We start from the raw sequence: 12,583 nt of genomic DNA, 5'->3' as shown, positions 1-12,583 counted from the left end.
CAACAGATAAGTCATACATTTTGCCAGCCAACCACTTCCCTGGTACTCAGGCTCCCATTGGGGTCCCTAAGCTCCTCATCTTCTCCTTAAGCTTCATTGTTCACGGCAGAAACAACAGTCTTTCCGGGTCAGTCAGGACCTACTCTTCTCTCAAGAGCCCACTGACCTTCTGCTAACTGAGGGGGTTTGTTAGGTATCTGCCTTGGAATGACCACCAACCGGGCAGCACTATGTGTCCGACACTGGGTTTGACTCAGTAGGTCAAGCCAAATTAAAGTTATTGGGTTTTTCCTCCTCCACGTCTCTCACAGATGCAGTCTGTTCCAATCGCTCAGGGACTCTCCTCCCTCTAACTGACTTCTTAACTGTTATTTTTCAAATTAATCCCCTCACCTTCACTAACTCCCTCTAGCCCGGGAGTACCGGGGCAGCGGCTTACAAATTGTGGCCACCTAGTGGCTGTTTAAACACATTACACCATAACATAACCTTTAAACATTGCATTTCATACACAGTGGATTTGCAGGTCTAGGGCGGTGGAGCCTTACACCTCCTTACTAGTGATGAGCGAGCATGCTTGTAACTACTCGGTACTCGCACGAGTATCGCTGTACTCGGGCTGCTCGGCGGGGACCGAGTAATCTCGCGATACTCGTGCTGTACTCGTGGTCTTCATTTCTGCATGTTGGCGCTCTTTTGAGAGCCAGCCCTCATGCAGGGATTGGCTGGCAGACCACTGCAATGCCACAGCCCTGTTAGTTGTGGAATTGCAGTGATTGGCCGGCCTGCACAGCGTGACCGAGCCTTTATACCGGCCGGCGCGCTGTGCTCTGCTCACAGCTATCCAGACAGTCAGTGCAGGGAGAGTGTCGCTGATTCAGGGAAAGCTTTGCGGCCCTTTATAGCTTTTTCAGTTGCAGGGCTGCAAACAGTGTGACCAAAAGTCCTTCTCAGGACTATTCTAGTTGTATACAGGCAGGCAGGGTATAGCCAGGTCGGAGTACAGTAGCAGAGTCCTTCTCAGGACTATTGTTGCTATATACAGGCAGGGTATAGCCAGGTCGGAATACAGGCTAGTGACCAGAAGAGTCCTTGTCAGGACTATTGTAGCAGTATACAGGCAGGCAGGCAGGCAGGCAGGGTATATAGCCATTCCTAGTGGTGACCGTATACCAGCCTTCATCATATCTGGGGCTGGTGTACACAGTCTAAAACAGTCCAGATAGTGTCAGACTTCTCAGTAATTGTCGCTCCTAAAAACCAGTTAGGTTCTTATTGCGTCCGTGCTTGCATTTAAAAACAGCACGTGTGTGGCAGTCGGTGGCAGGGTACAGGTGCGCGTTTTGCACAAACTATTATATAACGCACAAGTCTAGTGTATAATACACGTCAGTCAGCAGTGTCTGATAGTGTCAGACTTCTCAGTAATTGTCGCTCCTAAAAACCAGTTAGGTTCTTATTGCGTCCGTGCTTGCATTTAAAAACAGCACGTGTGTGTCTGTCGGTGGCAGCGTACAGGTGCGCGTTTTGCACAAACTATTATATAACGCACAAGTCTAGTGTATAATACACGTCAGTCAGCAGTGTCTGATAGTGTCAGACTTCTCAGTAATTGTCGCTCCTAAAAACCAGTTAGGTTCTTATTGCGTCCGTGCTTGCATTTAAAAACAGCATGTGTGTGGCAGTCGGTGGCAGCGTCAGGCTCCATATTGTCCCTGGATAGAGACGTGCATGATGGCCTGTAAACATGAAGTGCCCATTGTAAGGAAGTGGGTCTATTGTAGTATAGCCCTTAGGCAGGGCAGCCAAAAATTTGGAGGCTCCACATTGTCCCTGGATAGAGATGTGCATGAGGGCCTCAAAACATTGTTCCCATTGCAAAGGAGCGGGTCTCCTGTCGTTGTAATGCCCATTCAGAAAGAATGGGCGAAAAAATTTACCACTGGGGGTATACCTGAAACAACGGCTTAACTATTGTAACGGTCACCATGATGGCGCATGAGGAGAAGGAGGAGCAGTCCAGCGATTAGCCAAAGTCCAGAAGTGTGTTACCATGGGTGAGTGGAGGTACATGGCAAATTCCCGTTACAAACTTTAAATTCCGCTGTAATTTGCTGTTGGTGTGTGTGGTGAAGTCTGGCCAAATCCAACCCTTGTTCATCTTGATCAGAGTCAGCCTGTCAGCATTTACAGTTGACAGGCGGGTGCGTTTATCTGTAATAATTCCACCTGCGGCACTAAAAACACGCTCTGACAAAACGCTAGCGGCAGGGCAGGCCAGGACTTCCAAGGCGTAGAGAGCCAATTCATGCCACGTGTCCAGCTTGGATACACATTAATTGTAAGGCACAGAGGAATGTCGGAGTACAGTTGTTTGATCTGCAAGGTACTCCTTGAGCATCTGGGCAAACTTAGGATTTCTTGTGGCACTACCCCTCACCTCAGGGGCTGTGGTATGTGAGGGGCTGAGAAAACTGTCCCACATCTTAAAGACTGTTCCCCTACCTCTGGCGGATTGGACTTGTGCCCCTCTCGGCTGTACGCCTTGGTTGTCCACTGATTCCTGACCTATGCCGCTAGTGTTTTGTGAGGGGAATGCTTTGCCTACTTCCGTGACTATGGCCTTCTGGAACTGCTGCATTTTGCCTGACCTCTCCGCCTCGGGAATAAGAGACATAAAGTTCTCCTTTTAGCGTGGGTCTAACAGTGTTACCAACCAGTAATGATTGTCGGCCAAGATGTTCTTAACGCGAGGGTCACGAGACAGGCAGCTTACCATAAAGTCAGCCATGTGTGCCAGACTCTTAACAGCCATCACTTCAGTATCCTGACCAACACGATGACTGAACATGCTGTCCTCCTCCTCCTCCTCCTCATCATCTACCCTGTCCTCTGGCCAGCCACGCTGAACCGAGGATATGACTGCATGTCATATCCTCAATTTGGCCAGAGAGTTGCTCCATGTCTTCATCCTCCTCCTCGTCATAGTCCTCCACTGCACGTTGTGGTGAGACGAGGCTGGGCTGTGTGTTATCATCACCCACACCCACTACTGTTTCTTGCTCAAACTCATCGCGCTCTGCCTGCAATGCATCATGGTTGTTTTTTGAGCAGAGACCATTTTAGAAGGCAGAGAAGCGGTATGGTGACGCTAATAATGTCGTCATCGCCGCTCACCATCTTGGTGGAGTCCTCAAAGTTTTGGCGGATGGTGCATAGGTCGGACATCCATCTCCACTCCTCAGGTGTTATGTGTGGAGTTTGACCCATTTCCCGACGGCTTAGGTGATGCAGGTACTCAACAACTGCCCTCTTCTGCTCACATATCCTGACCAACTTGTGCAGAGTTGAATTCCAACGCGTGGGGACATCACACACCAGTCTGTGTGCCGGAAGATGCAAACGGCGTCTTAAGCCGGCAAGGCCGGCTGAAGCAGTAGGTGACTTTCGAAAATGTGCAGACAGGCGGCAAACTTTTACCAGCAGATCAGACAGCTCTGAGTATGACTTTAGAAACCGCTGAACCACGAGGTTGAGCACATGGGCCACGCATGGAACATGTGTCAGCTGGCCTCGCCTCAAAGCCGCCACCAGGTTCCGGCCATTGTCACACACGACCTTTCCTGGCTTTAGGTTCAGAGTTGTGAGCCAGTGATCTGCCTGCTGTTTCAGAGCTGTCCACACCTCTTCTGCATTGTGGGGTTTGTCACCTATGCAGATTAGCTTCAGCACTGCCTGTTGCCGCTTCGCCGAGGCAGTGCTGCAGTGCTTCTGTGTCGCCCTGGACAAGCCAGGGGCCACAGAGCACAACACTTAAACACCCCACACTCCCTGCAGGCATATCATAGTCAAAACACAAAATCCTTGTTGCCTTCCCCAGGGGCTGTTGTCCACACCAGGGTGTGGAGCCAGGCGGTTGGTCTCCACCCACCGAGGAGGAGGGAAAACACAGGCAGTGAGAGTTAAGCTAAGGAAGTGGAAGGAGGAAAGTAGTAGAGAGGAGAAAAGTGACAGCAAAGAGCCTGAAGTTGGTCCGGGTGTGTGGCCCGGACAGGACAGCAAGGTTGGCAGGATGTGGTGACCGTCTGCAGTGGAGGCCGATTGGAGTCTGCCGTAAGGACCGTGGACGGGTGGTGACCCGGCCGTACCGGACCGGTATACAAAGAGAAGCCAGCACCATTGGCAGAGGACTTTCGGATCCCGGCAAGGCTTGGTGTCGCCATGAATTTGCCAAATCCGTTAGTGAAGGGAACCTCAGGGTTTCCAAACAGCCAAGTCCAGATAGAAGGCAACCGTACAACCGTGAAGGGGAGACACCGCCACCGCCAAGGGCAACCGTCTCCCAGGGCCAGCGCCTGTGGGCAAAAGGGGCTCCTCCGGCCCATATCCAGGTCGGGGAGCGGGTTACCGTTGGGAAACCATCACTACCAACACTTAACTTAGGTGCAGGGAGAGACAGTCATCACTAACCTGCAGGGAGGAACAACCGCAGCCGTCCGAGTGACCCGTCCATCCAGCCACTTGTTTTACCGTGAACTGTGTCATCATCATTGGGCTGAGTGAGTACCTCCGTGCCGTGCGGCACAGCGCTGCCCCTGCGACCCTGCACCTCATCAGGCCCCGCAACCCGCCTGTCATCCATCTCTACCCCATCACCAGGCCCCGGGACAACCAACCCCCCTACCCACGGAGGGGAGAAATAACAACAAAGCTGCTCCCTGTCACAGGCTCCCGGGATCCCCGTCCAGAGCAGCGGTGGTGTCCACACAATCACCACAACCGTGGGTGGCGTCACGGACAATATCCCCAAAACCCAAACCACCCCTTTTCACTCACGGGCGAGTAGCGCCGCTCGAGTCCCCGGGATCCGGCCATCGCTCGAGCCAACGAGCAGCAGCAGCCGTAGAGCAGCGTCAGCCGGACCCGAGCAGTGGGAGAGCGCACCGTCCCCTCCTCCGCCCGCGACACTTCCAGCTTGGGACTGGTGTGGAGGGTAAAGTGGATCAGGATGCGCAGGAGGAGGAGGAGGCTGAGGAGCATGACATTCCGGAGCTGTAGAGTGTGTGTGAAACCCTGACTGAGGTAGGGCCTGCAAAACTTGGTGTGTGAAGGACGTGTTCCGTCCCTCGCTCAGACTGGGTCCCAGCTTGCACAATATTAACCCAGTGTGACGTCAACGAGATGTAGCGGCCTTGCCCACATGCACTTGTCCACGTGTCTGTGGTTAGGTGGACTTTGGCTGAAACAGCGTTGTTCAGGGCACGTGTGATGTTTTGTGACACGTGGTTATGCAATGCGGGGACGGCACACCGGGAGAAATAGTGGCGGCTGTGGACCGAGTAACGTGGGACAGCTGCCACCATCAGGTCGCGGAATGCTTCTGTCTCAACCAGCCTAAAAGGCAACATTTCCAGCGCAAGCAGTCGCGAAATGTTAGCATTTAGAACTGTGGCATGTGGGGTGTTGGCAGTGTATTTGCGCCTGCGTTCAAAGGTTTGCTGAATGGATAACTGAACGCTGCGCTGGGACAAGGACGTGCTTGATGATGGTGTTCTTTCTGCGTAGGCAACTGCAGGTGCAGGAGTGGAGGAGGCTTGTTCGCAGGCAGCATGGACAGGGGATTGGCTCGCATGCACAACCAGCGAAGACGTAGCAGTGACATCAGCAAGCACTGCTCCTCGACTCTGTTGTACTTCCCACAAAGTCGGGTGCTTGGCTGACATGTGCCTGATCATGCTGGTGGTGGTCAGGCTGCTAGTTTTGGTACCCCTGCTGATGCTGGCATGGCAGGTGTTGCAAATGGCCTTTTTAGAATCATCTGGAGCCAACTTAAAAAACTGCCAGTGTCAGAGTTCCGGGTTTTCCAGTTTTCTTTTGAAAGAGCTTGCCCTTTGTTAACATGGAGTTTTCTGTTCTGTTGCCCTACTTCCTGTCCATCTGTTTAAAAGCCGCCCCTAAAGCTTAGTCCAGTGCCTGAGTATACTGCTTCCTGTGTGCTCCTGCCCTGCTGCTTTTGGTTCCTGATTGTTATTCGGATCCTCTTGGAAAACAACCGACACCGACTCTGGACTTCATCTGGTATCATCTAGCTGTGCCCGGACTCCGTTTGCCGTCTTTGGTCGGCACTTCTGCCCGGTTCCTTCCGTTTAATACCACTCTGGACTCACATCACGTATGGACATTTTTGGACTTACCTATTGCCCTTTTGTGTCCTGGCTGCTGCGCATTTAGGGCTTCTGGGGTGATTGCCAGACAGTCCCTGTATAGGGGTTCGCTCTTGGTGGTCTCCCTGGGGGAGTCCGGTGCGCGGTCCCGGGAATTCCCTTTCGCTCCGTCCCTGGAAGGTATTTCCTGTATTTATGTTCTACTGTGTTTTTGTTCCGTTTATGTACATATTTGCTGGTTGCATATTATAAACGTCTTGCACCAAGAACTCGTCTCTGGTTGTCATTGCCCTAACGCAATCGAAATCCTCAATACATACAATAGTATTACAGCCAGACTCGGGAAGACCTAACATTTGTACAGGCACCTTGTGTCGTGTTGTTCCGGGGAACAGTTGCCTGACGTCTGCCTGTGGCCACCACTCTGCTTCTTACTGCCTGTTGGGATGCTACGCCTCCCTCCCCCTGTGCACTGCTGTCCTCGCTCTGCATATCCTCCTGCCAGGTTGGGTCAGTTACTGGATCATCCACCACGTTGTCTTCCTCTTCCGCACCCTGCTCCTCCTCCTGACTTCCTGACAATTGTGTCTCATCATCGTCCACCCCTTGTTGAGACACGTTGCCAACTTCGTGAGAACGTGGCTGCTCAAATATTTGGGCATCTGTACATACAATCTCGTCATGGCCCACTTCAACAGGAGCTGGCGAGAGGCCAGAATTTGTGAATGGAAACGTGAACGAACAGCTCTTCCGAGTGTCCAAGTGTGGGATCAGTAATGTCCGTGGACGTGTACTCGGCCTGGTGGTAGGAATGAGGATCAGGTTCTGAAATGTGCGGTGCAGTATCATGGCTACTGACACTTGACCGTGTGGAAGACAGAGTGTTTGTGGTGGTGCCAATCTGACTGGAAGCATTATCCGCTATCCAACTAACAACCTGTTGACACTGGTTTTGGTTCAAGAGCGGTGTACTGCTGCGGTCCCCAAGAATTTGGGACAGGACGTGCGAGCGACTAGATGTGGCCCTTTGTTGTGGCGAAATTAGAGCTTGCACACAACCTCGGTCTCTGCCTGCACCACCATCACGTCCACTTCCTTGTTCGTTGACAACGCCCTTGCGCATTTTGCAATGCTGTGCTGATGTGTATTCACTAGACTTGTGCGTTATATCCAAGTTTTTGCAAAACTCACACAAATGCAGCGGAAAGCTGCCACCAACAGGCACACACGTGCGGTTTTTAAATGCAAGCACGGAGGCACTAAGAACCTAACAGGTCTCTATCCAGGGACAACGTGGAGCCTCCCAATTTTTGGCTGCCCTGCCTAAGGGCTATACTACAATAGACCCACTTCCTTCCAATGGGCACTTCAGGTTTACAGGCCCTCATGCACGTCTCTATCCAGGGACAACGTGGAGCCTCCAAATTTTTGGCTGCCCTGCCTAAGGGCTATACTACAATAGACCCACTTCCTTCCAATGGGCACTTCAGGTTTACAGGCCATCATGCACGTCTCTATCCAGGGACAATGTGGAGCCTCCCAATTTTTGGCTGCCCTGCCTAAGGGCTATACTATAATACACCCACTTCCTGACAATGGGCACTTCAGGTTTACAGGCCCTCATGCACGTCTCTATCCAGGGACAACGTGGAGCCTCCCAATTTTTGGCTGCCCTGCCTAAGGGCTATACTACAATAGACCCACTTCCTTCCAATGGGCACTTCAGGTTTACAGGCCCTCATGCACGTCTCTATCCAGGGACAACGTGGAGCCTCCCAATTTTTGGCTGCCCTGCCTAAGGGCTATACTACAATAGACCCACTTCCTTCCAATGGGCACTTCAGGTTTACAGGCCATCATGCACGTCTCTATCCAGGGACAATGTGGAGCCTCCCAATTTTTGGCTGCCCTGCCTAAGGGCTATACTATAATACACCCACTTCCTGACAATGGGCACTTCAGGTTTACAGGCCATCATGCACGTCTCTATCCAGGGACAATGTGGAGCCTCCCAATTTTTGGCTGCCCTGCCTAAGGGCTATACTACAATAGACCCACTTCCTTACAATGGGCACTTCAGGTTTACAGGCCCTCATGCACGTCTGTATGCAGGGGCATTGGTGAACCTCACAATTTTGGACTGCCCTGGCAAAGGAAAATACTACAAAGACTCACTTCCTCAAAATGGGCACATTAGACTCAAGAGGCCTTCATGTACGTCTCTTCTCAGGGACATCGGAGTGCCACACAATGTTTTCACGTAAAATCTTTCATGTATTAATCTCAAAAAGTAACATACACCAGCTCTATCTCACTATTGGGTATGTGCCCTTAACATTTCTGCCATGAAAAATCATTTTGGGGTCATTTTGGAAGGTTTTCTGGTGAGTCCGTAAAAATGGCGTGAAACGCGGACAAAATTGTTCACAGCTGTGACTTTTGAGTGATAAATGCTTCAAGGGGTCTTCCCCATGCTGTTGCCATGTCATTTGAGCACTCTTCTGAGACTTTTGTGACATTTTTAGGGTTTCTACATGCTGCCGGGGGGTCATTTCACAAAAATACTCAGGTCTCCCATAGGATAACATTGGGCTCGTTGCTCGGGCCGAGTACACGAGTATCTTGGGAGGCTCGGCCCGAGCTTCGAGCACCCGAGCTTTTTAGTACTCGCTCATCACTACTCCTTACTAGTGATGAGCGAGTATGCTTGTTACTACTCGGTACTCGCACGAGTATCAATGTACTCGGGCTACTCGGCGGGGACCGAGTAATCTCGCGATACTCGTGCTGTACTCGTGGTCTTCATGTTGGCGCTCTTTTTACAGCCATCCCTTATGCAGGGATTGGCTGGCAGACCACTGCAATGCCACAGCCCTGTTGTGGAATTGCAGTGATTGGCCAGCCCGCACAGCGTGACCGTGCCTTTAGCCCGACACTTCCCCGCTCGGCTACGGCCCCTCCCGCACTCCACTCCGCGTGTATATATATATGCACGCTTACACACACACGCACGTTTTTTTTTTTAATTTACAGTTTTATGGTTTCTACATGCTGCCGGGGGTCATTTCAGAAAAATACTCGGGTCTCCCATAGGATAACATTGGGCTCGGTGCTCGGGCCGAGTACACGAGTATTTTGAGATGCTCGGCCCGAGCCTCGAGCTCCCGAGCATTTTAGTACTCGCTCATCACTACTCCTTACACTACCATGCCTGATGCCATTACCCACTCACTGAGAATGTGGCATGTGTGAAATGGCACTGAACCTCATGAATCTAATCGTAAATTGGTTAAATTTGCCCTGAACCGTGGTTTTCAGGAAATTTTCAGGAAATTTTATTCAAATTTGTTCTTCTGCATATTGATTCCCTCAACTCCATTGACAACCCATTTTTGCCTAAACAGTGGTTTCTGTGGTTTTGTTTGTCCATCCACTTATTGAGGATTGACCACACGTTCTCAATAAAATATAGATCTAGGGAGTTCCCTGGCCGTAAACACAAAATTTCAACGTTTTGTTAAATGAAACACGTAGTTAACACATTTGTGACTTGATGTAAAAATCCATTTTCCGTGCTGGAAAAAGCATTGTTCATCACATAACTGCTCCTGGATTGTTGGCAGACATTTCTCTTGGAGGTTGTTTAGACACCCTTCTACGTATATTCATGACAGTGTTCTTAGACAAAATCGTGAGTGATTGCTCTCATTTGAATGGTCTCCGGATGGTTTCCTGTTGGCATGACACAGGAGTCATGGCAGTGCTCACCTTTTCCTCTCTGGAAAATCATTTTTCCAGATGTTCCAAACAGACTGAAGGGGGTTTCATAAGAGAAAAAAAGGGAGTGGACAAATAAAATCAAAGAAATTGTGATAAACTCCAAGCACTGGAATGGATTGCCACCACTTGATTTGGCCTAGAAATCCAGCATAGGGTGAATTGTAGAAGTCTTGAAAAACAAGTATAAAACTGTACATTTTGAGTTTTTGCATAAACTTGACATATTTGTCAATAAAAGTTGAAAAACTCATGAAATGCTTATAATTATACTTCAGTAACCATAGAAACAGCTGATAAAGATCTAAAAATACTGAAGCTGCAAAGTGTGTGGAAAAACTAAATTTGTGTCAAGTCTCCAAACTTTTCACAACATGATGGAACTGGTTGCCATTCTTTGCTATTATTAGAGATATACAATTTCACCTTATTGTAGCAGTATACATTTTTTTGTTGTTAACAGTAATAAAAGTTTCAGCTGTAAGCCAAAACCATGGCTGGATCCTAGCCTTATACATTTCAGAAGACGCTGAAACCTACATGTTTTCTGAGAACAAAATAGTATTATTTGCCTTAATATTATTTGTAATACAATGACAAGCTTACTTATATTAAATCCTGTGTTTCCTAATTGATTACCTAAAATAAATGGATAAACGAAGGTCAACTATTTGTTAAAAACCTATCCTACAAATGGCTGTAAGCTTAGAATTGTTAAGTTAGCCATATTACTGTTTTAATTTTCTATTAGGTTGTAATTATGGAAATGATGCCACACATTAGGTTTTGAGTTTGAAAAGGTAAAGTAGTATTTAACATTTAAATACACTTTACACAGGAAAGCATATCCTTTCAGAAATGCATCAGAATTGGGAATTAGCGAGAAGTCAAGGGCACATGCATTTATTATGTCGCTGACCCTCTCCATGAGTTTGAGGACAGTCTACATAATAAAAAGCTTAATATTACTATTGGTATATTGTTCTTATTAGGGATAATCGAATATCATCAAAATACTGGTGTAAAATCTTTGCTGAATTGGGCCTTTTGGGTTAATATTTGGGGCAAGATTTCATCGTACTTACTAAAATACAAGTATTACAGATTCTCTTCCAGCATTTTTTAGTGCAGCTTTTCTGACAGTCAACACAGTTACAATATCATGTCCATATAATGGTAGCTGACAGAGGAGCATGTGACAAGACCTGTCCATCAGCCTTCTCTAATTTCAACTCTACATTCTGATTTAAGAAATAGAAATTAGTGGATAAATCCACAGTGAATGGACACTGAGTCGAATTTAATGAAATATTCTGTCAGTAAATTCAAACAATTTTTGATTCAATTTGCAAAGATCACTGTCACAATGTACTCTCTATCTGAAACTTAACCTTTCAAAAACTGAACTTCTTTTTCCTCCGTCTTCCAACCTTCCTAAACCTGACATCTCCCTCTCTGTGTGTGGCACAACGATTAGTCCTAGGCAGCAGGCCCGCTCTCTGGGTGTTATACTTGACACTAATCTCTCCTTCATCTCCCACATACAATCTCTTGCCCGCTCCTGCCGCTTGCACCTCAAGAACATCTCTAGAATCCGCCCCTTTTTCACAATGGAAACGACAAAAACCCTCACTATGGCCCTGATGCACTCTCGCCTTGACTACTGTAACTCTCTATTAATTGGTCTCCCCCAACTAGACTCTCTCTTCTACAGTCCATCCTTAATACAGCAGCCAGGGTCACCTATCTGGCTAACCGCTACTCAGATGCCTCTGCTCTGTGCCAGTCATTGCACTGGCTGCCCATATATCATAGGATCCAATTCAAATTGCTTGTTCTCACCCACAAAGCTCTCCACAGTGCGGCACCCCCATACATCTCCACCCTCCTCTCTGTCTATTACCCCACCCGTTCTCTACGCTCTGCAAATGACCTTCGACTAACATCCACACTAATTCGAACCTCCCACTCCCAGATCCAAGACTTCTTCCGAGCTGCACCAGCCCTCTGGAACGCTCTACCCCAAAAAGTTAGGACAAATCACAACTTACTCATCTTTAGATGCACCCTAAAGACGCATCTTTTAAGGGCGGCCCATCACACTCCCTAATCAGATTCAATTCCTATAGTCCCTCTACAACTTCTCACAACATAACTCCACATCAAACTCCATGGCACCCAAATGCATCTCAAGGTTCTGGCCAACTGGTCCAGGAAACCATTATCTATCCCCCATTTCCGTGAGATGGCTGGATTGTCATCGTAAATAAACACTTGTATCTTGCCCCCCCCCATATCTCATTGTAGATTGTAAGCTCTCACGAGCAGGGTTGTCTTTTTTTCCCTCTAAATATTGTATTTTCTATAACTGTTACTTGTTTGTATATGATCCTCCTGAATTGTAAAGCGCTGCGGAATATGTTGGCGCTATAGAACTAAAGATTATTATTCTTATTATAGGATAGCAAGGGATATGGCACTCCTATACTGTCCATCATGCTAGGGAACCGTAGGCTATCCCTTAATTCCGGATTAGTAGAGATGCAAAAGTCTTGTGTCTTACTATTCTCCTGACCAGAACTAAACTATACCCCCTAGGGAAGGAAAGGGCAGGAGTGTGATGGTAACGCAAATAAAGATAG

The sequence above is a fragment of the Anomaloglossus baeobatrachus genome, chromosome 3, assembly GCF_048569485.1.
Source record: "Anomaloglossus baeobatrachus isolate aAnoBae1 chromosome 3, aAnoBae1.hap1, whole genome shotgun sequence".
NCBI lineage: Eukaryota > Metazoa > Chordata > Amphibia > Anura > Aromobatidae > Anomaloglossus > Anomaloglossus baeobatrachus.
This window is presented reverse-complemented; position numbering follows the sequence as displayed.